At 37.8% G+C, this 27,429-nt stretch overlaps 1 protein-coding gene across 3 annotated transcripts in view; it reads left to right on the forward strand.

Moving 5' to 3' along the window:
* Positions 1–27,429, forward strand: part of LOC148522928 (uncharacterized) — a 120,733-nt gene that overhangs the window by 15,052 nt on the left and 78,252 nt on the right. Inside the window, exon 2 of one of the 3 annotated variants that reach the window (XM_088473567.1) lies at positions 10,130–10,201. The exons of the other annotated variants lie outside the window; for them this stretch is intronic. The gene's annotated coding sequence lies outside the window, so the exon portion shown is untranslated. The remainder of the gene's footprint in view (positions 1–10,129; positions 10,202–27,429) is intronic. 3 annotated transcript variants of the gene reach the window in all.

Here is a 27,429-nt window from a genome sequence, read left to right on the forward strand (position 1 = left end):
CCTGTGTATTATGCCTGATGATGTATAGTCTCAAGATGAAAAGAAATAGTGTTCAACTTCTTAGTGCTTGTGATATATTAAATTCAGTCAGGACAAATGTAACATGTTATATTTACAATGTTGCAAAAAAAGTCCTGGTAACATAACCACAGGAAATTGATACTCTGACTGTCTAAGTCTGTTGCAAGCTAAGAGATTAGACCTAGTTTATAAATATAATCGTTTGTTGGTCTATACCCTAAACATAAACTAAAGAAGAATCAAGATCATATGTAGTGAGGGAATAGTAAGTATTAAGATTGCATGTAAGGTGCTTATGTAATATCAAAATTCTATATAATTTCTATCTCACTTAAATGATATGCTGCACGCATTTATATTGCCGTACAACAATGTGGGATACTAAATTGATTGTTATCCTACAGATGTTATGTCAGCACTCCAAAATATATGGTTTACGTAATATGATTACAACATTGTGTATTTTAATGTTGTAATATACTCCTCTCACATTCGGATTTCAGATATTAGGTTCCCCTAATGTTACGATTGTACCGTTGTGTGTATAGTTATATATTACTGTCAAATTGCTGTCTAGCTTAGCACGTAAAAATCTTAATAAATTCCCACTGTGTAATATTATCCCTGTTTATTTGCTATCCCGGTAAGCTAGCCAAGTATATCATAACATGTTCCAGTTGCATACAGACTTAGGATGTATTGCAGTCAGACCACTGTCAGGCTTACCACGTGGAACTCGTATGCAGTTCACTCCGTGCAGCATAATCCCCGTTTTTAATGTCACGGTAAGCCCACAGAGCATATCATTGTGCACATTTGTTTAATCACTAATCGCTAACACATCATACACTTGAAGGGATATACGATTGCTACATATTATTGAATATATTGCGAGTACACGCAAGAGACTAACGCCAACACGCGTTTCGCTGGTAATAGCTTTTTCAAGGCTAACCAGATTGCCCTCTTCAGTGGTCTAATATACGTTACACTGTCCAATTGACTTCAGTTCCACTGGTCATGTGTTGATTCTGACCAGTCAAATGTTTAACTCCTTCATGTCAGTCTTCTCAAGGTCCTCTTGTTATCATAGGTCTAACAAATTCAAATCGACCAATCATAGCGGGTCAAATTATTATCTATACAAGTAGATGTTTTTTAAACATCCATTGTAAAATTTATTACATTAATCCTAATATTTAAATGTACCTAATAACATATTAATAAATTAATCATACACCCATACTTTATGGGAAATGGTAGTTATATAGATTACTTGAAGTAAATAGAAATAGCCCATATGTACTTTATTAAATTAGATTTGGGCATTGTCCTCAAACTTATAATATTATACTGAACCATATAATAATTATCTTTATAGAAGAGATATACAGTAGATATTAAATTAGGTGGAGTCAAAAATAGCAGTGGTAATAAATTAGTGAGTGTGCATAAAAGGTTTGTATAAAAGAATACACGAACATGTTATTTGATGTCATAATCAATCTAGTGCCATATATTAATAAAAAGGAAAATATGTGACATATATGTATACATGTATAAATACATAAGTATTGTGCTAAATTATTGAGAAATGAAATATAACCAATAATTTACTTTGTGATTTATATAAGTGAAATAAATAAAGTAAATAAGTGCTGATTGTAGAGTGGAATGCTACACTAAAATAAAATAAAATTATGGATAGATATATAAATAATAATACTATCCTTAAATATATTCCCAAATAGTATTTATCAGTGAAAAATAATTGTGCAAAATTAATACAATACAAAAACAAAACAGAAATCAAAAAGTGTAAGTTCTGAAAGAAAATATATTATTAAGTGAGATTATACTGATTTACTCCCATATACATAAGTAGATTCCCATTTAATTGATCCATTTATAATAAGAATTCAAATTCTGTATCACTAGGTCTCAATCTATCTAACTGTACTATAATAATAAAATAATATTGTTGTTTTCTGCAATAAATTATAACTTAAAGTTGGTATCATGTGTATATTTTACAAAGGAATTATAAATGATATATACCAAGTGTTAAAAATTGCCATAATATAAACCACATTCAGGAGGACTTGATTAGGTAACAAGTTGATATCTTAGTTATTAGGTATCCCCCTGTCTGAATATATTCAAAATATATAATGCTGATATTCTACCGTTGTTATAGAACGAGGGTTGGTGATCACCTATCATCCATTGTATGGTCAAATATTTTATAGAAAACGAACAAGTAGATCCGGCACCAGTATATAGTAAGCAATTAACAAACCAACAATTGACATACAATCAATTAAAGTTAGAGAAATCCATTGTGTTGGTGGTGCTCCCAGGGAAAAGTATAAATCATACTTAAATACAAAAAACCTCAAGATTGAGGCTAAGCAAGAAATTCCCTACTTGGGGCACACTTTATAAGACATGAATGATGAAATGATGATATAATTTAAAACTTAACCTTTATTATGTTATAAATAAAATCTATAGGGTATATAAGAGACTTAAATTGTTAACCATATATATCAGTCTCCCCTATTGAAATATGACATATAATATTAATATTAATTGGGCGAAAAAATATGTAGATTCTTACAGATAGCACTCTATAGTTATAGAAATCTTAGGGGATTCAATCCTCCCGTATTGAGTGCTATGGCAGCACGCTCCTGTACTAATGTAATGTGGGTGGATATGGGTTACATGCATATAGAAAAATAAATAATGATAAACCAAAGTGAATCAAGGTAGAGCCCAAAATATCCCCCAAAGTTAATAAGTATAAATTCTGCCTATTGGATTGCAAATGCATAAATAAATTGCATGTGGTCTAGTTATCCAAAGTGCCTCAACAGTACATAAATAAATCATAGAATTTTATGCACTTGACTCAATGATATATATCTGCTTAAATTGCACCTTGCCCGGTATAAAAATAGCAGAAGCAGGTTTAGCCAGGCAATTCTGAAAGCCTGCGATCACTGCAAAAAAATAATAAACAATTTCATTCTCTTCAAATAAATTATTGCAATTTGCCCAAATATCATGCACAAACAAAACATCATAGGCTGCACATGTATATTATACAATCATCACTTATTTCTGTTTGTGATGTGTCAGCAAAATTTGCGTGTGGTCTAAATATCCAAAGTGCCTCAACAATACATTAATAAATCATAGAATTTTATTGCACTTGACCCAATGATATATATCTGCTTAAATTGCACCTTGCCCGGTATGAAAAATGGCAAAAGCTGGTTTAACCAGGCAAATCCTGAAAACCTGCAATCAGTGCAAAAAATTAAACAATTTCATTCCCTTCAAATAAATTATTGCACTTTGCCCAAATATCATGCACAAACAAACATCACTTATCTCTGTTGTGATGTGTCAGCAAAATTAGCAAAAAGAATGGTAATAGAGCAAAGTACGGCACTATTGCCCCGATCACCTTCTGCTATTTCGGGTCTTCCCTGAGCGGACCCCAAATGAGAGAGGGATCCCGGACAGCGCCGATGGAGAAAGAGAAGGTAAGTGGACAGACACTGTCTCGTGTGTGGTGTTAGGCTGTCCTTGTTGCCATGGCAGCGCAAGGACAGGATTCGCCGCCGGGAAAGTCACAATCCACCGGAGAAATGTTGAAGCAACGTATTCTCCAACATTTAGGGAATATAAGAAATGCTTCCAAAGACATGGCCAACTTGAAACAAATCACCACAGTGGCCAGACACTTTCACTCCCTCCGACATGACAACAAACATATACTCAAGGTATTTGGCTTGGACAAAGCCAAGATGGGTATTAGAGGGGGAGATACTATGCGTGAATTACTCAAGAAGGAAAGCGAATGGACCTTTAAAATGGGAGCTTTGGCTCCAAGAGGCCTCAATGAGTTTATAAATTACTCAGTTTTTTTGAAAAGATAAGTTATGATGGAGATATCTATTGAATTTTTTCATATTTATCTGATCTTCCTTTTTATAAATCTCTATGAATTTTTAATTTTCATAACAATTTGAGGAATTAATCGACAATTTATAATTATTATTTTAATTTCAGTTATGCTTTTTTCACTCTGCACATTATATTTAAGTTTTCCTAGCACTGTTTAATAAACACTTTTTTAATATATTATCATGATTTGAATACAACTGTTGTCACATTTTATTTTTATTTGACACAGTGACACGCCATTTTAGTCCTATAATTATTTTTTTAGAGCTAACATATATCACATTTATCCAATGGTAGAGATATTTCTCTAGAACCAATTTTGATCCACTTAAGGATTTGATTATTTATGAAACACTTATTATACACTTCATTTTGCCCCCCCTCTTTTTTTCCTCTTCTGTTCTTCTTTCTTTTCCTTTTATGTATTTAGTATTAATAGTCACCTTTTTAACACATGTTTATTATAGATACACTCTCCTTGGGGTATTTTATATGCCTTTAGGAGTATCACACACTTAACTTATTTTTGGACACTTATTTTTATATAAATTTTATTATTCTTCACTTTCTCTATTCTTATTATTTCTGATTTTTATTTTATTTTTAATTTTTATTTTTCATTTTTATATATTAATTTCTATTCCCCCTTTTTTTCATTATTATTATTTTTCATTATTATTATTCTTATTTCATTACTATTTTCATTTTATTTTTCATATTATATATGATATATGGTTACATAAATTATCTCCTTATAACATTGACAATCTAAGAAAATAGAATATCAGCTAAGCAAGGGTTAAATAACCCATCAGTACATTATGCACCATTAGATCAAAGAGGTGCAAATGAAACGGGCAAGATCATTGGCCGGTGGATCTGTCTGTTATGTCAAAGCCACAATGATTGGCTATAAGTGAGGTTAAGGGGACAGCATCCGGAGGCCACGTCAGGCTCATGGTGAACAAGCCCGCAGGGGGAAACGCGCGTCCGGCACTCACTCCTCCTCCTAGCGGGGAGTTACACGTGGCAGCCCACTCCTGTTTCCTGGTCTGGTTGACATCCTCCTTGCTCAGGTATTTCTCCGGTGGATTGTGATTTTCCCTGCGGCGAATCCTGTCCTTGCACTGCCATGGCAACAAGGACAGCCTAACACCGCACACGAGACAGTGTCCGTCCACTTACCTTCTCTTTCTCCATCGGCGCTGTCCAGGGTCCCTCTCTCATTTGGGGTCCGCTCAGGGAAGACCCTAAATAGCAGAAGGTGATCGGGGCAATAGTGCCGTACTTTGCTCTATTACCATTCTTTTTGCTAATTTTGCTGACACATCACAACAGAGATAAGTGATGAGAATTGTATAATATGCATGTGCAGCCTATGATGTTTGTTTGTGCATGATATTTGGGCAAAGTGCAATAATTTATTTGAAGGGAATGAAATTGTTTAATTTTTTGCACTGATTGCAGGTTTTCAGGATTTGCCTGGTTAAACCAGCTTTTGCCATTTTTCATACCGGGCAAGGTGCAATTTAAACAGATATATATTATTGGGTCAAGTGCAATAAAATTCTATGATTTATTAATGTATTGTTGAGGCACTTTGGATATTTAGACCACACGCAAATTTTGCTGACACATCACAAACAGAAATAAGTGATGATTGTATAATATACATGTGCAGCCTATGATGTTTTGTTTGTGCATGATATTTGGGCAAAGTGCAATAATTTATTTGAAGAGAATGAAATTGTTTATTATTTTTTTGCAGTGATCGCAGGCTTTCAGAATTGCCTGGCTAAACCTGCTTCTGCTATTTTTATACCGGGCAAGGTGCAATTTAAGCAGATATATATCATTGAATCAAGTGCATAACATTCTATGATTTATTTATGTACTGTTGAGGCACTTTGGATAACTAGACCACATGCAATTTATTTATGTATTTGCAATCCAATAGGCAGAATTTATACTAATTAACTTTGGGGGATATTTTGGGCTCTACCTTGATTCACTTTGGTTTATCATTATTTATTTTTCTATATGCATGTAACCCATATCCACCCACATTACATTAGTACAGGAGCGTGCTGCCATAGCACTCAATACGGGAGGATTGAATCCCCTAAGATTTCTATAACTATAGAGTGCTATCTGTAAGAATCTACATATTTTTTCGCCCAATTAATATTAATATTATATGTCATATTTCAATATGGGAGACTGATATATATGGTTAACAATTTAAGGCCCTCATTCAGAGCCGTACGCTCTGAGCAGAGCGCACGCTCTGAATGAGGGCCGCCCTCCATAAAAATGGAGCGTCCTCCTGGACGCTCGTATAGCTGTGGGTCACCACCCACAGCCTATACGAGCGTGCAGTTTGATGGCCGCGATGGTCTTGACCATCGCGACCATCGAAACTGCGAGCCAGAGCCTGCGGTTGAGGTTTTCAACCGCAAGCCCCGGAGTGATTTTGGCTCTATCAGAGCCAAAATCACTCCCACTGACATCACTAGTGATGTCAGTGGGCCGGCTTCTGACGGGAGGCGTTCCCGTGGGAACGCCCCCGTCAGGGGGGAACGCCCCCGGCACGCCCACCAAAGGGGGCGTGCTGTCAATCAACATCGACAGCACGCCCCCTTTGATCAGACACAATGAGCGAAGGACTTTCCTTCGCTCGTCGCGTCTGGCGAATGCGCACGACGGAGCTCCCTCCGTCGTGCGCATGCTCAGTGCAGAACATCGACCCACTTGCGAGTGGCCAGCCGCTCGTGAGTGGGTCTGAATCAGGGCCTAAGTCTCTTATATACCCTATAGATTTTAATTATAACATAATGAAGGTTAAGTTTTAAATTATATCATCATTTCATCATTCATGTCTTATAAAGTGTGCCCCAAGTAGGGAATTTCTTGCTTAGCCTCAATCTTGAGGTTTTTTGTATTCAAGTATGGTCAAATATTTCTCAGATAATTATTATACGGGGAGATAATTAATAATAAATATTAGATGTCGAGGACTGGATATAGAAAAATAGCATAATATGGACCATATTTAAAAAAAAAAATTTTTGATTGATTAACTCTTCTATATCCTAATTATCAGGTATTCTCTTATCCAGATATATTCAGAAGGTATTATGATTATCTATAATATTTTAGACAGAAAGTATCCTACTAATCATCATTATTCATCATAATGACGTGATTTATGTTATATGGTCATACAGTATATTACATATAGATATCCCACTACAATCATCTTCAGAGTAATGTAGTGTTCAGACAATATAATCAGAAGTTAAATTGTCCCATATAACCAGGAATGCTGAGTAATTGTTCCCCTCATTCATCCCTCTAGGGGAGATGGAATCCATACTGTAAATCATTTGGATTCCCATCTGAGGAGCTCACAGTCTAAATCACCTCCTCTAATCCCCAAATGTATTTGTTTCATGCCATATGCTTTTAATCCCTGCAGATTGCCCCCATGGCATTGAAGAAAATGTTTCACTACTGGGGCTAGAGTTTTACATTTTGCCTTGTCCTGGTTGGCATTCCTTACCATTTCTTCCTATACTTGTCAAGGAACCATTCCTTCGGTGTCACGTATTGACATGCCCTACAATGACTACACTTATAATATTCTTTTTTATTGTACATATGATTTTTGGTTTTAGAAAAATGACTTTGTACCAAGTGATCCCTTAGATTCTGAGATCTTCTCCAACTGGATTGTATCCTGTTGGGTGAACATCTGGCTAAGTCCCTATTCGTAAATAAGATCTGCCAGTGTTTCTGTAATATCTGATTGATTTCCTTCCAACAGCTATTTTATGTACCGACAAATCTGGTAGGTTCTTCCTTTTGATCTTTCATCCTAGATGTCAGAAGGGATAATCTGGGGTACTTTTTGGCCTCTTTAATAGCTTGTTTCACCATTTTTCCACTATATTCCCTCTTCTTCAGTCTATCACAGACTTGCTTACTCCATTGTTCATACGTGTCTTCATGAGAGTAATTGCGTTTGACCCACAATAGTTCTCCCTTTGGAATAGTTCTAATGGTTGACGGTAAGTGGGCACTATCACTATGTAAAACACTGTTAGTAGCTGTATTTTTTCCTGTAGATGTCAGTTGATATTACGCCATCATCTCCCATGATATCCAGGAAATTAATCTCAGATCGACTCATCTCTAGGGTGAGTTTCAAATTTAGGGTATTGTTGTTCAGTATATTGATAACTTCTTTGCACAGATGTTCTTCTCCTTCCCAGAGTATGAATATATCATCTATGTATCTTAGGTACAATAGAATGCAGTTAGTATATTTCTCATGGAGTTCGTTGAATACAATATCTTTCTCCCACCAACCTAAATATAGGTTGGCATATGTCGGGGCACATGCTGTGCCCATCACAGTTCCTCATATTTGAAGGTATAATCGTTCATTACATATAAAGTATTTTATGTTTAGCACAAACTCCAAAGATTTCATCAGGAAGTTGTTAAATTTACTGTGAGTTTCTGTGTCTAAGAAGTACTTAGCTGCTCTCATACCTTCATCATGCCCTATGCTGGTATACAGGCTTTCAACATCACAGGATACCAACCATGTTCCTGGATTAACTGTCAGGTTTTGTAGTTTAATCAATACATCCCTGGTATCCTTAGTGTATGATGGCAGTGTAAGGACGTGTTTAGGAGATGTTGGTCAATAAATGTGCTGGCCCTCTCGGTTAGGCTATTGACTCCCGAGATGATAGGTCTACCTGATGGAACTTTATCCATGTGTATGTATTTTGGGGAGTAGATACATTGTAGGTACTTTTGGTTTGTCCATTTTGAGAAAATCTGCATCCTTTTTATTTATAATTCCATTGCTCCATAGAGATCATGTTATTGTATTGATTCATGTAGTTCTGGGTGGGGTAAAATTTTAACCTTTTATAACATTGCGTTTCATTCAATTGTTTGTTCAATTCATCAACATACATATTCATAGGCCATAAAACAACATTTCCCCCTTTGTCTGAGGGTTTGATAATTCTGTCCTCCCAATCTGACATCTCTTGTATAGCTTTACTCTCTCCCCTAGAGATGTTGTCCTTGTTGGTACATGTTCTACTGGTTCCTTGAAATAGTGAATCCAAATCCTTGGAAACTAAGTCCTGAAAGACTTTAGCTGCCAAACAGATTTTTAAATCAGGAAAAAAAGTTGATTTCTTTCTTATTTTTCTCTCATCATAAGGTTGTGGGATATTATGGTCCTGGGGATTAGTTTCTTGCTCCAAATCCTCCAGAATTTCAACCATAAGTTGATCTTCTGCTGTCAGACAATCTGTATTGCGTATATTTATTGTTAGATTATCCTCTCTATTAGATGATTGATTCGCAAAATTTTTTTTAGAAGTATCTTTCTGATAAATAAATGAAGATCTTTTTCACAGTCAAATCAATCCATTGTATGTGTGGGTGAAAATGAGAGAACTTTATTTAATACATTAAATTTATCTTCCGTGAGTATCCGATCAGTTAAGTTGATGACTACTAAGGAGTCATCAGATGTACATATGGTGTTGGTTATGACCTCATTCATTTCCTGTATTTGCTCCGTTCCTGTGGCTCTTCCCTCCAATCCCACATATCTCTTTTTACCACTCCTCTTCCCCCTCCTGGTCTTATACTTGTGGTTTCTATACCATCTTTTGCTCTCAACGGGGTTCTGCCAAAAAAAATCCCATTGGTAATCTTTATGTGTGGTATCCTGGTTCGCACTTTCTCCCTCAGAGGAATCAACATCAGACGTGGTATAGTTCACGGAATTGGGGGTTCTCTTATATTTAGGGATAGTGTTCAATTTAAATACCCTATTTGACAAATAATCATTTTGATCTCTATGAAATTTCCTTCGCTTTACTTCTATAATTTCACTCTCGAATTCATCCACCTCCTTTTTATATCTGATGTACATTTGTTGGAATTTATCCAAAGATTCAAATTCTTTTACTTTTTCTTCCAAGAGGTTAATCTCTTTAGCTGTTCGAGTCAGGGTAATTTCATCGTGTTTTAGTAATATTTTAATGAGTTCTTTGGAACATTGTGTTAATATACTTTCCCATTCTTTATTAAGATCTTCACTAGCCAAATCAAAAGACGGAAATAATTTAGGTCTCAAACCCCTTGGAATCATATCGTTCTTAAGGTAATTTTCAAAGGTTGTCCTGTTTCTTCAATAATTGTTTAAGTGTGAATAGATTTTCTGACCAATTATTATTTGGTTGATCACTTCTGTCTAGATTGATTCCAAATAATGTCTCCATACTATTTTTAAGTTTTTCTCTCTTATCTTCCAAATCTTTGCTAACTGAAGGAGGTCATTGTGTTAGAATAGAGCAATCTTATATCAAAATGTGATTCAATAATTACAATGAGATAATATACTTAGATTAGTCTCTACTGTGCCAGCAATCCAAGAAAAGTTGAATTAACAACTATAATGATACATTTGTTAACCAGAAAAGGATGATTGCTGCGCTAGTACTATATCACTTAAAGGACCCCATATTATTACATCTCACAAATTTTATAAATCACAAAGTAAATTATTGGTTATATTTCATTTCTCAATAATTTAGCACTATACTTATGTATTTAAACATGTATACATATATGTCACATATTTTCCTTTTTATTAATATATGGCACTAGATTGATTATGGCATCAAATAACACGTTCAGGTATTCTTTCTTTTATACTAACCTTTTATGCACACTCACTAATTTATTATCACTGCTATTTTTGACTCCATCTAATTTAATATCTACTGTACATCTCTTCTATAAAGATAATTATTATATGGTTCAGTATAATATTGAGGAAGATGCCCAAATCTAATTTAATAAAGTACAGTACATATGGGTTATTTCTATTTACTTCAAGTTATCTATAAAACTACCATTTCCCATAAAGTATGGGTGTATCATTAATTTATTAATATGTTATTAGGTACATTTAAATATTAGATTAATGTAATAACATTTACATCGGATGTTTAAAAACATCTACTGGTATAGATAATAATTTGACCCGCTATGATTGGTCGATTTGAATTTGTTAGACCTATGATAACAAGAGGACCTTGAGAAGACTGACATGAAGGAGTTAAACATTTGACTGGTCAGAATCAACACATGACCAGTGGAACTGAAGTCAATTGGACAGTGTAACGTATATTAGACCTCTGAACAGGGCAATCTGATTAGCCTTGAAAAAGCTATTACCAGCAAAATGCGTGTTGGCGTTAGTCTCTGGCGTGTACTCACAATATATTCAATAATATGTAGCAATCGTATATCCCTTCAAGTGTATGATGTGTTAGCGATTAGTGATTGAACAAATGTGCACAATGATATGCTCTGTGGGCTTACCATGACATTAAAAACGGGGATTATGCTGCACGGAGTGAACTGCATACGAGTTCCACGTGGTAAGCCTGACAGTGGTCTGACTGCAATACATCCTAAGTCTGTATGCAACTGGAACATGTTATGATATGCTTGGCTAGCTTACCGGGATAGCAAAGAAATGAGAATTTATGATGATTTCCACGTGCTAAGCTAGACAGCAATTTGACAGTAATATATAACTATACACACAACACAACAGTACAATCATAACATTAGGGGAACCTGATATCTGAAATCCAAATGTGAGAGGAGTATATTACAACATTAAAATACACAATGTTGTAATCATATTACATAAACCATATATTTTGGAGTGCTGACATACCATCTGTAGGATAACAATCAATTTAGAATCCCACATTGTTGTACAGCAATATAAAAGCGTGCAGCATATCATTTAAGTGAGATAGAAATTATATAGAATTTTGATATTACATAAGCACCTTACATGTAATCTTAATACTTACTATTCCCTCACTACATATGATCTTGATTCTTCTTTAGTTTATGTTTAGGGTATAGACCAACAAACGATTATATTTATAAACTAGGTCTAATATCTTAACTTGCAACAGACTTAGACAGAGAGCATATCAATTACCAGGACTTTTTTTGCAACATTGTAAATATAACATGTTACATTTGTCCTGACTGAATTTATCACAAGCACTTCCAACGTGTATAATACCAATTAAGAAGTTGAACACTATTTCTTTTCATCTTGAGACTATACATCATTAGGCATAATACACAGGGATATATGAGTTAGGCACATTTATTACAAACAAATTAATAACACACCGAGAGACTTTGATTTTAATACACTTAATTTTTCATTTTTCTGTCATGTCTGAATTGTGTATGTATTTTTGTGCCTAGGAACAATGTGTTCCTTTTAAATATTTTGCTGTTGTTAATAAACGTATAAAACCTTTTATATGAATGAATAAAAATTATAATTCATCTAGTGCACCACTACCAAGGACAATTCTGCTCTATCCTTCTCAACTGTTTCAGCACCATGGCCAGCTCCTCTGCTTGGTGCAAGAATTTTGTCTGTGACTGCATTACTAAAATCATCACTGCTCGACGTCATTTTGTCACAGGTTCATACACCTTCCTTGACCAATGCTGTATAGAATAGTGAAAACCCCATCAAAATCCGTCCAGTCATTTAAGAGATTAGTCTGAATGAATACACCGGGAACTTTATTTTATAAATATAGAGACAGTATCGAACTTCCTTATGATTTATTTATTGCAGGGATATATTGGACTGCCATCCAACCATTCACTCCTAGGCGGGTTTCAGGCTTTGTGGTCACAGGTGACTGTCAGACTCTCTCTCAATAGCCCATATTTTTATAGAGAGGCAAACACTTTAGAACAACTGACTAGTTCACATTTTGCCCATAAGTGCACTCAACAAAAAATGGCTCAAGGCCATTCATTTCGTAGTACAGTAACTTTTTAATATTATTTACAAGAAAATACTGCTTAAACACATTTACTTTGTGTGCACATAACTGAACTTCATCAACAACCGATGTTATCGGCAAGTGTTCCTCACCCATGAAGAGGATGCAAGCTCCTGGTAGATGTGTGTGTTACCTTTACTGTTCATCTAATTGTAGCCACCTGATGTGTTTCATTGTATAAATGATTCTTCAGGGATATGGGTTTACATAAAACAGACTGCTATAATGATGTATCATTCAGTAATAACATTTTCACAAATATCACTGCTCATTACACTCTTACACAATAGAAATAAACTCACATAAAGGTAAAATTATTTTAAAATACTTTTATTTAGTCATTGTTACTTTGAAGGGTTCAGGATTTTTGAAATCCCTTAGTTCACATAAAGGAAATTTAGTTTATTTTCAGAAACTGTATTTTCAATATAATGCTATTGAGGAAATGTATTTAATTGCTTATACAGACCTCAATTAAACCAACTACCGTCAATTAAAAAAGATGATCACTTTCTTATGATGGTTTATTGCAACAATCCATGTGCTATGCATGCACCTGTTTTCAAGCAATTCAATCCCAAAAGTCGTGATGCGGCATTTGCGTGACAATTCTTCCTGCTTTTACATGAGACAAGTAGAGGTGAAAATGGGGGAATCTGCCTACACCCCAAAAAGGCAAAGTGATATAGGATAACAATATAGAAGTGTATTAGTGGCTCTAATAAAAGTATTTAGGTGTCAAATGGTTGTTTAATGCATATTTCTAAAACAGCCAAATAATGATAGAAAGCAAGTTTTTGTTTTTTTGCAAAATCATTGTTCTATAGAAATGGGGGCTGTATATAATGGTTATAAGTTTATATTTGTCTCAATTAAATTCACTTATAAAAACATTCAAAATACATCCTTATCATGGACCCGCAATCTTAAAAACACCTGTCACATTCATATAGCGCCCCCGTCCCACATCTATATGGGCAGGGCTGGCTCTTGGGGTGTTTGACCAGTGCTGTCGAACAGGGGTGCCACCCCATAGAGGACGCAGTGGGACAGTACTGTCCCGCTGTTCCACCCGTGGGCTGAAGTGGCCCGTGGGTGGTAAAATCGGAAGGTTGGAGACCCCCGCCGCCGAAGATGTATGGTGGTGCTGGACCTCGGAGTAGCTGAATGGATGCTGTGCACATGCACGTGGCATCCATTCAGTGCCAGAAGAGGGCTGGGGAAAGCCCAACTAGTGACGGAGTGCACGCCTCCAAATAACATCACTTAGGGGGCGTGGTTTATGGTAATTAGGCCATGCCTCCATTTTTGGACTATTGGGGCTCTATTAACAGAGTGGGCAGAGGATGCTCTGACCCCTGGAGTTGGCCCTGTATATAGGGATGCTATATGAATGGGAACCCTGCTTCTAAAAACAGCATGGATACCTTCATTAACAATGGGTTGCTACTGTATATAGAAATTGAGTATTTGGTGCTTTTGTGCTCAAGATTAGTCACTTCTTGGTGGGAGCGGCTTTGGGTTCAGGAGGTAACCAACATCAGTAATAATCTTTATCTGAAACTATAGTAGACAAGGTGCTAACCCTTTGTGTATGTGTGAGGTTAAGATTCCATATTTATAATAATAATATCCCATGCTTATTGCCCAGTGTTTGTAGAAACATAACTTAATGTACTCATTATCTTCAACTTAACTAATAAAAATACATACTGTATTACTATCAGAATAATATTGTGAACAAAAGGCACTGCTCCTAGTATCTAAAATAGTGATTTTATTTAATGGCATTAAAAATATGTTGGGAACAGGTATATTAACCAGAGCCGGCCCTAGGCATAGGCATTCCAAGCAAATGCCTAGGGCATCTGGAATGCCTAGGGGCATTCCATGGCTCTGCAGCTCCCCACTGCTACCGTGATCGGAGCTCAGCTCTGATCAGGCACCGCAGTAGTGAGGGGCGGATTGCCCGTTTAATTCATCAGGAAACATGGGACGCCTGTCATATGTGGCCCCACCCCCAGTAGTGCATCGCCCTATGACATGCAGCCCACTAGAGACTGACAGCGGCCCGCCCATGGGGGAAATTAAATTGCGAGAGAGGCTGACGCTGTTATCTCGCGAGACAGATACACAGACTCCGCACACAGAAATCAAAGTACTGTGCCAGAGACAGGCGCACAGTCAGTCACACGCAGCGCGGCAGCGGAATGACGGGAGAGCAGGCAGCAACTCAGCGTCCGGCTGCCTAGATAAGTAACCACATCTTGGTGCGCCGCTGGACTGGAGAGGCTCCGTCCCCGCGCTCCACTGCGCCGGCCTCTACATCCTGCAGTTATGTTATGCCCGGCGCTGGCTGTCCCCGGCTCGGCTCCTCCTCCCCCTGGACTCTGTGAAGCCACCTTTCCTCACAGCTCAGCCTCTCATTGACAGCTGCTGCCATAGACTGACTCCTGGGCTGGGCACAAGACTAGTCCCTTCTCCCACCTAACCGGGCTGCATGGCCAGAGAAAGGCAGCCACTTCTAACAGACACACAAGATGATATCCATCAGCAAGGACTTATCAGGAAGCTGCTGTGTAAGCATGTGGTGCTGCAGCGAGTGTTCTGAAATGTTACAGCAGCAGGTAAGTGCTCCCATCCCAGTATCTACCCCTTCACCAGCCTAGTGTCTAGCACCATTACTGACCCCCCCACCCCAGTGTCTCCCATCTCTCCCCAACTAGCTCACTGCAACCATCTCAGTGTCCCCACCTAGCACCCCCGAGCCAGTCTGTCACAGTGATAACCTTTATTCAGCCCAGTGTTCCCCCCTTCCACTCCATCTCACTGTCTCCTGCTCACTGCCCCCCATTCACAAAGTGTCCCCTCCCCTATCCAGCCCAGTGTCCTCCACCATCTCACTGACCTCCCATCACAGTGCCTCACCCTTCCCTATTCAATCAGTCCACTGCTCCCATCTAACTGCCCCCAGCAAGAACCCCCTAGCCAGTCCGGTCCCAGGGTCTTCCACTCATTCAGCCCAGTGTATCCCCTTCTCCAGCCTAGAGTTCCTCCCTCCCAACTCTATCTTACTGCCCCACTTCCGATCCAGCCCAGGACCTCTCCATCCGGCCCAGTGTCCCCCACCATCTCAATGACTCACTCATCCCGATGTCTTGCACCCTGATAGCCCATTGTCTGCACCCTAACCTCCCCAACAGTCCACTGCCCGATCTAACTGCCCCTCAACAAGAACCACCTAGCCAATACAATTACAGTGCCCCCCTTCTCCAGCCTATTGTTCCCCCCTTACCACCCAGCCAAGTGCCCCCCCTATATATCACCCGTCACTCACTCTCTCTCTCACCCGCTGCCTGTCATCCTCTCCCTGGGGTCATCCACTGCCTCTCCTTATCACCCTCTACCTTCACTTACTGCCTTTCCCGTCACCTTCTCCCTGCCACCCTCTGGCTCTCTACGTCACCCACTGCCTCTCTCTGTCATCCTTTTCTTGGCATCACCCACTGCTTCTCTCCGTCACCCATTGCCTCTCCCCATCAATTACTGCCTCCCCCCTTCATATAAAAAAAAATAATTATATATATATATGTATATGTGTGTGTGTGTGTAATCTATATTTCCTTGTGGCTGGTATTAAACACAAATATAATATATATATATATATATATATATATATATATATTTATTAGGGGTGAGCGGGTTCGGTTTTACTCGGTTTTACCCGGATCTTTTTATTGGCTTTCGCCGAACATGTGTTTTGGATAGCGAATAAAATCGAGCCAAATTTGCGGTAAAGTGGCGATAAGAACCGAGTAATACCGAACCCGCTCACCCCTAATATATATATAGTGTGTGTATTATATACACACACTATATATATATATTATATATATATTTGTGTTTAATACCAGCCACAAGGAAATATAGATTACACACACACGCATATACATATATGTGTGTGTGTAATATATACTGTGTGTGTATATATATATATATATATATATATATATATTTTGACATCCACATATAAATACACTAATCCTGAGTAGACACTGGCTGACAGGCAGATATATTGTGTTCCCGTTCGCCAGTGTGTACACACAGGTTGGGTATGGGATGCTGGCAGTCAGGATCCCGTTGGTCAGAATCCAGACCCCAGCAACCTGACAGGGTTATCATACCGACACTTGTTGGTCGATATCCTAATCCTCCCCCTCTCTCTCCCCTAACCCTCTTGGTGCATGAACCTAACCTCCCCCTTCCTGCACCCTAAAAATAACCCTCCCTCCTTAGTGCCTAACCCTCCCCGTAGTGCCTAACCTTCCACCCAACCTCGCTACTTACCTATGGTATCCTGGTGGTTGGGATGCCGACGTCAGGTATATCTGCTCATCACGCTGTGTGTACAGGCGATCAGCCGACCGTCCTTACACTTGCTGCATAGGCTGGCAAGGAGGAGGTCTCTATGTGACCCCTGGCCAGCAGGACCGCAGATGATGGTTGTTCAGTGTGTATGAAAAACCATAATCTGCGGATATATCTGTCAGGTGTGTACCTACTTTAAGATTGGTGGTGGGATTATCTGCTAGGGGGCACCAGCCAAAATCTTGCCTGGGGCACCAGCCAAAATCTTGCCTGGGGCACCAAATTGGCTAGGGCCAGCCCTGATATTAACACATGTTACAAATAGAGCACCAATCCTGCACCAGCCATCTATTTTGTAATTAATACTTTACAGTTTTGTTTGTCCTCTCTCCAATTAGCTGTTTATCAATTCATCTGTATCGACAGAATAAATATAAAGCTTGCTGAGGTGCTACCCACTACTTAAACATTATAGAAATCACATATACAAAGAAGAAAAGTAAGTAGCTTTAATGGGTGCACTGGGACCCATGTTGGTAACTTAAAATTTTATATTTTTAATAGGTATGCATTAAAATCTCACTATATTAAATTTGCTAAGATGGTGAAATATAAAAAGATAGAATTGTGCAAAAGAGATGAAAATTAATGTGTACAATAAAATATGTAAAACAAAACAGTTGTCAATTTGTCATTGTTTCAATATGATCAGTGTTTAGTAGCACAATGGTTCATTACTTACTATAGTTTATTCTGTTATTTATGTTGCAAATAATTATTTCTTAAGGTTAACTGCCTTCATCAGCTCCTAGAAGGAAGTAGCAAATTGTATCAAACAATGCAGTGATTAATATTGTGCATAGTCAGTTTTCCAAACCGGTACAATGTCTTCTCTTCCTATACTTAGATGCCTTATCCGTATTTATTGCCATGCAATGCTTATAGTGAATATTTGTTAGCTATGCAGTATACACAAATATATGTTGTAGTTGTGAGTCTCTTAGCTGTAAGGTTAAATCCCACACAGCAGGTATGTTAGTATATAATTGGTCAACACACCTAATATTAATTGGTCTCCACTACATGTGATATATAATAGTAGTAGTTCCCATTATATCATGTATGTGTGAATCACATACCATAAAAAAAGGATTTTATAGGTAAAAATGTTAACCTTTGCAGCTCTGGGTATTCATGTATACAATAATGCAGCTGAACCTTTAGGCAATTGCAATCATTCCCAGCACTTCATATAGTACATGCATTATTTTATACATCAGTAGCTGGAGCATAGGCCTCATATATTTAGCATAGCTTTCACTAATTGTAGGCAATAACAATTAGTTTCAACACTATGTATAGTGCATACACTGTATCATTTTACAGTGACATCAATGGCTAGGGTTAATATCCATTTAGCAACATATTTAACATTGAATTTTGGTTACATGACATTGATAATCAGTTACAGATCACCTACAGCCATTTCACCAGTCAGGCTTTCTCAAGGCATCACCTGTAATATCATTTCCTTTTCCTTAAACCCCCTTCCCTAAGTTCTGATTGGTTGTCAGCAAATCAATCATGTTTAACATTATTACAATGGTAGTAAGTATAGTCTTAATAGTAATCCACCAACATCCACTTCTTAAAACATAAATATGATCAATTTACTTCATTATATTAAGTATAATGTTAAAACACATCCTCTGATGTTTTTATTTGTGATTTCTCAGACAAATATCCTATATAAAATTTGATTTTGAGTTTATCCATTATAAACATATAAATTATTCCTTCATGTCAGATATTCTATATCTTTCCATTTGATGTCCAATTTAATCAGACATTATTTTTTGATTTATACATATCTCTCATAGGGGTGATGATATTTCTATCATGATGAAAAGAAGTATGCATAGGGACAGTGACATATGAGATACATATACCAATATATATCCAAGGTATATCACAATCCATCTCCATCCATCTAGCATTATCATTGTACATTTTATAACAATATTCAACATTCATTGTGTTCGAATTTTACATCACTTCATTTCAGTATTATTATCTTTTAGGTAGTGATCACATTATTAGAATGGTGGTATAGTCTTAATAGCAATCCACTAACATCTACTTCCTAAAACATAAATATAGTAAATTTACTTCATAATATTGGAAGTAACATTAAAACACATCCTTTGATGTTTTTATTTGTTATTTAATGGCCCGATGTCCTTTATAAAATATGTTTTTAAGTTATCCATTATATCTATATGAATTAATGCTTTTTACCAGATCTTCTATATCTTTTCATTTGATGTCTAATATAATATCCAATCATGTATATTTTATTAATTATTATATGTGTCTCATATGTCACTGTCCCTATGTATACTTCTTTTCATCATGATAATGGATAAACTCAAAATAAAATTTTATATAGGATATCTGTCTCAGAAATCATAAATAAAAACATCACAGGATGTGTTTTAACATTATACTTAATATTACGAAGTAAATTGTTCATATTTTTGTTTTAAGAAGTGGATGTTGATGGATTACTATTAAGATTATACTACCATTCAAATAATATTAAACATGATTGATTTGCTGACACCCAATCAGAATTTATGGAACATAAATCACTGTCAATATGTATACTTCTTTCCATCATGATAGAAATATCACTCCCTATGAGATATATATAAAAATATCTGATTAAATTGGACATCAAATGGAAAGATATAGAAGATCTGACATAAAGGAATAATTTATATGTATAAAATGGATAAACTCAAAATCAAATTTTATATAGGATATCTGTCTGAGAAATCACAAATAAAAACATCAGAGGATGTGTTTTTACATTATTCTTAATATAATGAAGTAAATTGTTCATATTTATGTTTTAAGAAGTGGATGTTGGTGGATTACTATTAAGACTATACTTACTACCATTGTAATAATGTTAAACATGATTGATTTGCTGACAACCAATCAGAACTTAGGGAAGGGGATTTAAGGAAAAGGAAATTACATGACAGGTGATGCCTTGAGAAATCCTGACTGGTGAAATGGCTGTAGGCTATCTGTAACCGATTGTCAATGTCATATAACTAAAATTGAATGTTAAATATGTTGCTAAATGGATATAAATGCCAGCCATTGATGTCAAAGTAAAATGATATATGCACTATACATAGTGCTAAGACTAATTGCTATTGCCTACAATTAGTGCAAGCTATGCTAAATATATGAGGCCTATGCTCCAGCTACTGATGTATAAAATTATACATGTACTATATGCAGTGCTGGGAATGATTGCAATTGCCTAAATCGTGTCAGTTTGGAAAACTGACTATACACAATATTAGTCACTGCATTGTTTGATACAATTTGCTACTTTCTTCTAGGAGCTGATGAAGGCATTTAACCTTAAGAAATAATTATTTGCAACATAAATAACAGAATAAACTATAATAAGTAGAGATGAGCGGGTTCGGATTCCAGAGTTCCAAACCCACCGGAATTTAGCATAACCGAGTCGGATCCAAGCAGGCTCGGAGTTTCCAGCCTTACTCGGATCTCGAAAACCGAGGCAAAACGGTAGTCTGAAATCTCACAGTTCATAAGCTTTCGTCTCTATGATCAATGTAGTATATAAGGGACCACGCGACGGATGCCATTTCACTTCAGCTGTGGAGACATAACAGGGAGGGTGGGTAGTGTAGGGCTGGGAGAGGTGCTGGTGTTATCTACTGTGTCCTGGTTTGGTGCTGATCCATTCTGGTCTCTGGTCATGGTACTGTCACTGTGCTGTTTGCTGATCCATCTGGGCTATCTGCTGTCTTCTGTGTCCTGGTCTTGTGCTGTGTCCATCGCTGGGCCCAATTTCTGGACTCCAATAAAAAAAGTGTCTTTTATATTTTTCTGTGCATGTTAGGGTTAACCACAGTAGCACACAAGAGCCAGCCAGCAATGCAAGTGGCAACCTTGTGCTGCCCAACTACAGTCGTGCTAAAAAAAAAACCCAATAAAAGTGTCATTATTTTTTTCTTCTGTGTGTGCTCGTGGGTGTTAGGCTTAACCACAATAGCGCACTAGAGCCAGCCACCAGCACATGTTGCAACCTTGTGCTGCCCAACTACAGTCGTGCTCCAAAAAAAAAAACAATAAAAGTGTCTTATATTTTTTTCTTCTGTGTATGGTCGTGGGTGTTAGGCTTAACCACAGTAGCGCACAAGAGCCAGCCAGCAATGCACGTTGCAACCTTGTGCTATCCAACTCCAGTCGTGATCAATTGGTGCTCTGGGCCCAAGTTCTTCTGGAGCTGACAAAAAATATAAATCATCATTTGTCTTTTTTTTCTAATATTTTTGTGTGTGCACGACTGCACGTGTGTGAATTTTTTAACCGCACCTTGGCTACACTATTGGTGATTGTGACACTGCTTCAAGACTGCAGAAAATATGGAGGGCTGTTACATGACAGGAGAGCAAGGCCAAGAACCACATGTTGTAGCTTCCGCCAGCAGTGCAAGGCCGTCAACTTCCTTATCCTCTAGGAAGGCCCATGCCCCAGGGCTTAACTCACGCCACCGATATGGTAAAGCAAGTTTTACTGAAGTTAAGAAAAAAAAATTGAAAAGATATTTGCCTTTAGATAAACAAAAAAATGGCAATATGCCATTCACTACACGAAGTGGAAAGGAAAGGATAAGGCCTTGACCTTTCTTTATGAAGACTGCTGATAGCCCTTCTGCTTGTAGTAGTAGTGGTGGTGGTCCAATTAAAAATGTGAAAGTTGTTAAGACAGCTCCGGGAAAACCAACTGTGTGTCCTGAGAAATAGAAATCACAAATCCCCGAGGAGAGTGCAAGTGTGTCCGCGGTTTCCATTTGTGAGCCCGACCTAAATACTAGTGTACTGGAGGATCATCCAAGTTCCAACATTTGTGTGCCCTCTGTAAATGTGGGGAAGGGCAGTCAACATCTTGCACATGCAGTCATTGACGATGCTTCTATGGAATTGCACATGGAGGAGGAGGATATTTTGGTATTTGAAGTTGCTAAGGATGATGAGGATGTTGATGATGAAGATGTTGGTGATGAGGATGTTGATGCTGAGGATGTCCTTTGTGTAAGTAAGGCAACAGCTGTTGCCCATGGATTGAAAAAGCTAAAGCCCATTGTTGTCATGCCAGGACAAAAGAGAAAAAAATCTACTTCTCACGTGTGGAATTATTTCCATCCCGATCCGGACAACAGTTGTCAAGCCATATGTGCCTGTAGCCATGCAAGAGTGAGTAGAGGGAGAGACCTAAACCACCTAGGAACCTCCTCCTTGTTACGTCACTTGGAGCGCATTCATCAAATATCAAAGTGTACGTCACCAAGTTCCAAAACTCAAAACGTAACAAGTCCAGTGTCACCTACCTGCTCCCTCTCTGTGATATCCAAGTGCTTTCGATCTCCAACACCAACACCTGCATCATCAACATCCTCATTTATCATCGGAAGTAGTCCTGCTGCATCCAATGTTGGTATTCAAAGCATGATTGACTCCTCTCCTATCCGTGATTCCTCAGAAGGATCCTTGATGACTACGCCTGTTGCTGCTACTGTTGCTGTCAGTGGATCTTCATCCCAGAAGGGGACCAGGAAGAGGACTACTTGTAGCGTATTCTCCAAAAAACAATTAACTGTCAAACAATCGTTTGCAAGGGCAACAAGTATGACAGCAATCACCCATTTGCACAGCAGATTACTGACGCCATAATAGCTATGCTGGTATTAGATGTGCGTCCATTATCCTCCATTACTGCAGTGGGTTTTCAACAGTTAATTAAGGTCCTGTGTCCTCGCTACCAGATCCCTTCTAGATTCCACTTCGCTAGAACAGAAATTCCAAGTCTGTACAAGGACAATGACCTCAGAAATGCTGTTGTACCCACTGTCCATTTGACCACTGATATGTGGACAAGTGGGGCAGGGCAAACTAAGCATTACATGACTGTGACAGTCCACTGGGTAGGTGTATCGCCTACAACAGCAACACCTACCAAAAGACAGCTAATACAGAGGCAGGCTACTCTTTGTATAACTGGTTTCACTAAGAGGCATACTGCTGAGAACCTCTTAGAAAAACTCAGGGAAATCATTGCTAAATGGCTTACCCCACTTGGACTCTCCTCAGGATTTGTGATTTCTGACAATGCCACCAATATTGTTAGAGCATTACATGTGGGCGAATTCCAACACATGCGATGTTTTGCTCACACAATTAATTTGGTGGTGCAATGTTTTTTAAAAAGTGACATGGTCATGCAGGCCCGCAAAATATCAGGACATTTTAGACATTCAGCGACCACTTGTCGAAGATTGCATGACCAGCAGGTACTGATAAATTTGCCCTTCCATCAGCTGAAGCAAGAGGTAGTAACTCAGTGGAATTCTACCCTCTATATGCTTCTGTGGATGGAGGAACAGCAAAAGGCCATCCAGGACTATACAACGGACTATGACATAGGCCGTGGAGGGGGAATGCACCTTACTCAAGCGCAGTGGAGAATAATTTCCATGTTGTGCAAGTTTCTCAAGCCCTTTGAACTTGCCACACGTGAAGTTAGTTCAGACACTGCCAGCTTGAGTCGGGTCATTCCCCTCATCAGACTTTTGCAAAAACAGCTGGAGAAACTGAAGGAGGAGCTGAAAAGGAGCAATTCCGCAAAGTATGTCGGACTGGTGGATAAAGCCCTTGATTCACTTCACCAGGATCCAAGAGTCGTCAATCTATTGAAATCTGAAAAATATATTTTTGCCACCATTCTGGATCCTAGGTTTAAGTCCTACCTTGAAAGTTTTTTATCCAACAGACCAAAATCTAAAACTATGAAAAGAGCTGTTGGTCAAAAAATTGTCAGCCGCAGCTGCATGTGAAACACCTTCATCTCCTCCTTCAGTTTTCAACAGCTGCCAGGAAAAAACTAAATTTTCCTTACAAAATGCCTGCTGGTCATGCAGATCGTTCACCAAAAAATGACATCTGGTCGGACCTGAGAGAACTGCCTACCAGTGACATGTCTTCTACCGTGACTAAGTGTGATACGGTTTCTATTCACAGAATGGTGGAGGACTATTTCAGAGATAACATCCTAATAGACATGTCAGACAGTCCATTTCAGTACTGGCAGGAAAAAGAGGCAATTTGGAGTCCCATACACAAACTGGCTTTGCATTACTTAAGTTGCCCACCGTCCAGTGTGTACTCCAAAAGATTTTTCAGTGCAGCTGGCAATCTTGTCAGTGATCGGTGTAAGAGATTATTTCCTCAAAATGTGGAAAAGATGATGTTCATTAAAATGAATTACAAATTCCACGAGGAAGACCTCTACCAACAATTACATAAAAAAATGACAGAGGCACCTATGGTGGATTCCAGCGGGGATGAATTAATATTGTGTGAAGGAGAGGATGTATACACTGATGGGGATGACGAGGATGAGGACAACTTGTAATATAAGGCCAGTTTGTGTATGGGATCAGCTTGTTTTATGGGGGTCCAAACAAAACAATCATTTCAGCCACAATTGGCAGTCCTTGTCACTGAAATTATTGTTTGTAAAAATGGTCCTATTTCATGTACAATATAGGGGTGGGTGGGAGGGCCCAAGGACTATTCCATCTTGCACCTTTTTCCTTTCCATTATGTGCTGGTTGGGGAATTGCTGCCTGACATTTTAAATGAATGTTATGGTTAGTTTAGAAACCAATGAATTGTTTTTAAATTAATTTATGATCAATTTAACAGCCAGGGGCTGCACCCAATGAATTGTTTTTAAATGAATTTATGATCAATTTAACAGCCAGGGGCTGCACCCAATTAATTGTTTTTTAATTAATTTATCATCAATTTTACACCTGGCTGTCACTGTCATTGGCGTAGCTGCACAGGGATGCTGTGCTGCTGTCTGTCAAGGGGCTGCATGAATATTGCAATGAAAACTTTTTTTTTTTTAAGTTATTGGGTTACAAAAAGTTTTTTTTTTCATCTTAAACATAGCAGAAATGTTATCCTAACAGCTTATAAAGTTAAATGCTCTAAAAAACTAAAGCTTATATTTGTAAAAAACTAAAGCCTAATTCTGCCAAAAGAGAGACTGACACCATGGCTAAACATAAGAGTCACCTTCTGGATGTGAATTGTCTCATTTGCATGGGGAAAACCCAACCCTCAGATGAGATGGGTCTCAGCCAGTGGACAACATTGAAATCACCATTAAAAAGTCACAATTGAAGACTACAGTGTAGAGAATCTTTCTTCACAGTCAGGAGAGGCCTCAGAGAACATGAAAAAGATGCTCTAGGTGCTGAACTTCAAGGGATTTCTCCATCATGTTCTGCAGTGTGGAAAGGTTTCATTGACATGTCTGTAAAGCAGTTCAAAGTTACAGCTTTCAAAGTGTCTGGATATAACACCCACCTTTGCCAGGAATTACCAAAGATTATTACAAGCAAAGGATTCATCTGTCCAGAATCTGTCTGGGAATTCATGGACCGTATTTGGCCTGAATGCACTAAGACATCCAGTGATTCTGTCACTGTGTTCTGTAGCCCACTTTATTCCTACCTGAATCGCAAACTGAAATATGGAATAGTAAACACATAACATGGAGGCCTTTGTTATTCCGCTGCATGCATGCCAACCAATACCTCCCAGACTACACCCAATGGGGGGACCAGGTCTTGATAATGACCATCCCTATCTGTTGCATCTTCTTCCAAACCATCCATGCTGGACTTCCTGTCCAAAAAGGGTAAGCAGGGTACAGAAATAGGAGCTAGATGTCCCCAATTAAATTTTTTTTCTTCTATCATAGAATTAGTTAAGTCATTTGTCTATTTATTTTTGGAAAGGACATTTCCTGGTCCCCTTCTGGGATGAAAAAAAATCAACTACCAGCAAGCAGGCATGGCGCTCAAGAAAGAATTCCCAAGAAAGACACAGTGCAATACTTAAACCTTAGGTCTGAAATGTTTCGCTTGTTCACAATATATCTCATATGGTTGAGTGGACAGTGGGAACAACGGCAGTTTGAAGGCCACTAACTAACTATGTTTTTTTTATGTCTCTCTGCAGGTTGGGAAATTACTTTAGAGAAGATTTGCAAAGCATTATTTAAGTCAATTGTTTATTTCTTTTTTGCAAAGCACACTTTCTGGTCCCCTTGTGAGCTGTGTGGTTGGTCAAAATTGACTGGAAATGAGTGAAAATAAATATTATTGAGGTTTTTAATACTGTAGGAACAAAAAAAGGCTAATTTAATGTGATTTTAGCTGTTTTTTTGATTTTTTAAAAATAAATAATCCAGAGCCAAAACCAAAACCCGAAAACAAAACACGGAGGTGAGGTTTTGTCATAACCAATCCAGATCCAAGACCAGGGCAGATCCAGATCCAAAACCAAAACACGAGGGTCGGCGCACATCTCTAATAATAAGTAATGAACCACTGTGCTACTAAACACTTATCATAGTGAAACAATGTAAATTTGACAACGGTTTTGTTTTGCATATTTTATTGTACACATTAATTTTCATCTCTTTTGCACAATTCTATCTTTTTATATTTCACCATTTTAGCAAATTTAATATAGTGAAATTTTTATGCATACCTATTAAAAATATTACATTTTAACTTACCAACGTTGGTCCCAGTACACCCATTAAAGCTACTTACTTTTCTTCTTTGTATATGTGAGTTATATTAACACGGTTATTTGATTACAACATAACTACAATGATATTAAATGCTAGATTGTGGTTGTTTGAATTATAAACTCTCTATCGTCATATGACAGATGAACCATAAATCATAATCTTAACACTATACACTTCACAAAATAAAGACTTGACTTAGGCAAATGATGTCACAAATTGCAAGGGCCAACTATCCCATTGTCAAAGGCAAACGTGAAATTACAACTTGCAAGGGCCAACTATCCCTTTGTAAGCAAGTGGGGAGGTATCCGACACCCAAACCAATACACTATTCAGGCCCACTCGGATGAGAGGTGCCGCTGGCCCCAGTAGGGTGAAATCTGCCTAACCAGTG

This window comes from Taudactylus pleione, unplaced genomic scaffold (assembly GCF_031769625.1).
Source record: "Taudactylus pleione unplaced genomic scaffold, aTauple2 ptg000136l, whole genome shotgun sequence".
NCBI lineage: Eukaryota > Metazoa > Chordata > Amphibia > Anura > Myobatrachidae > Taudactylus > Taudactylus pleione.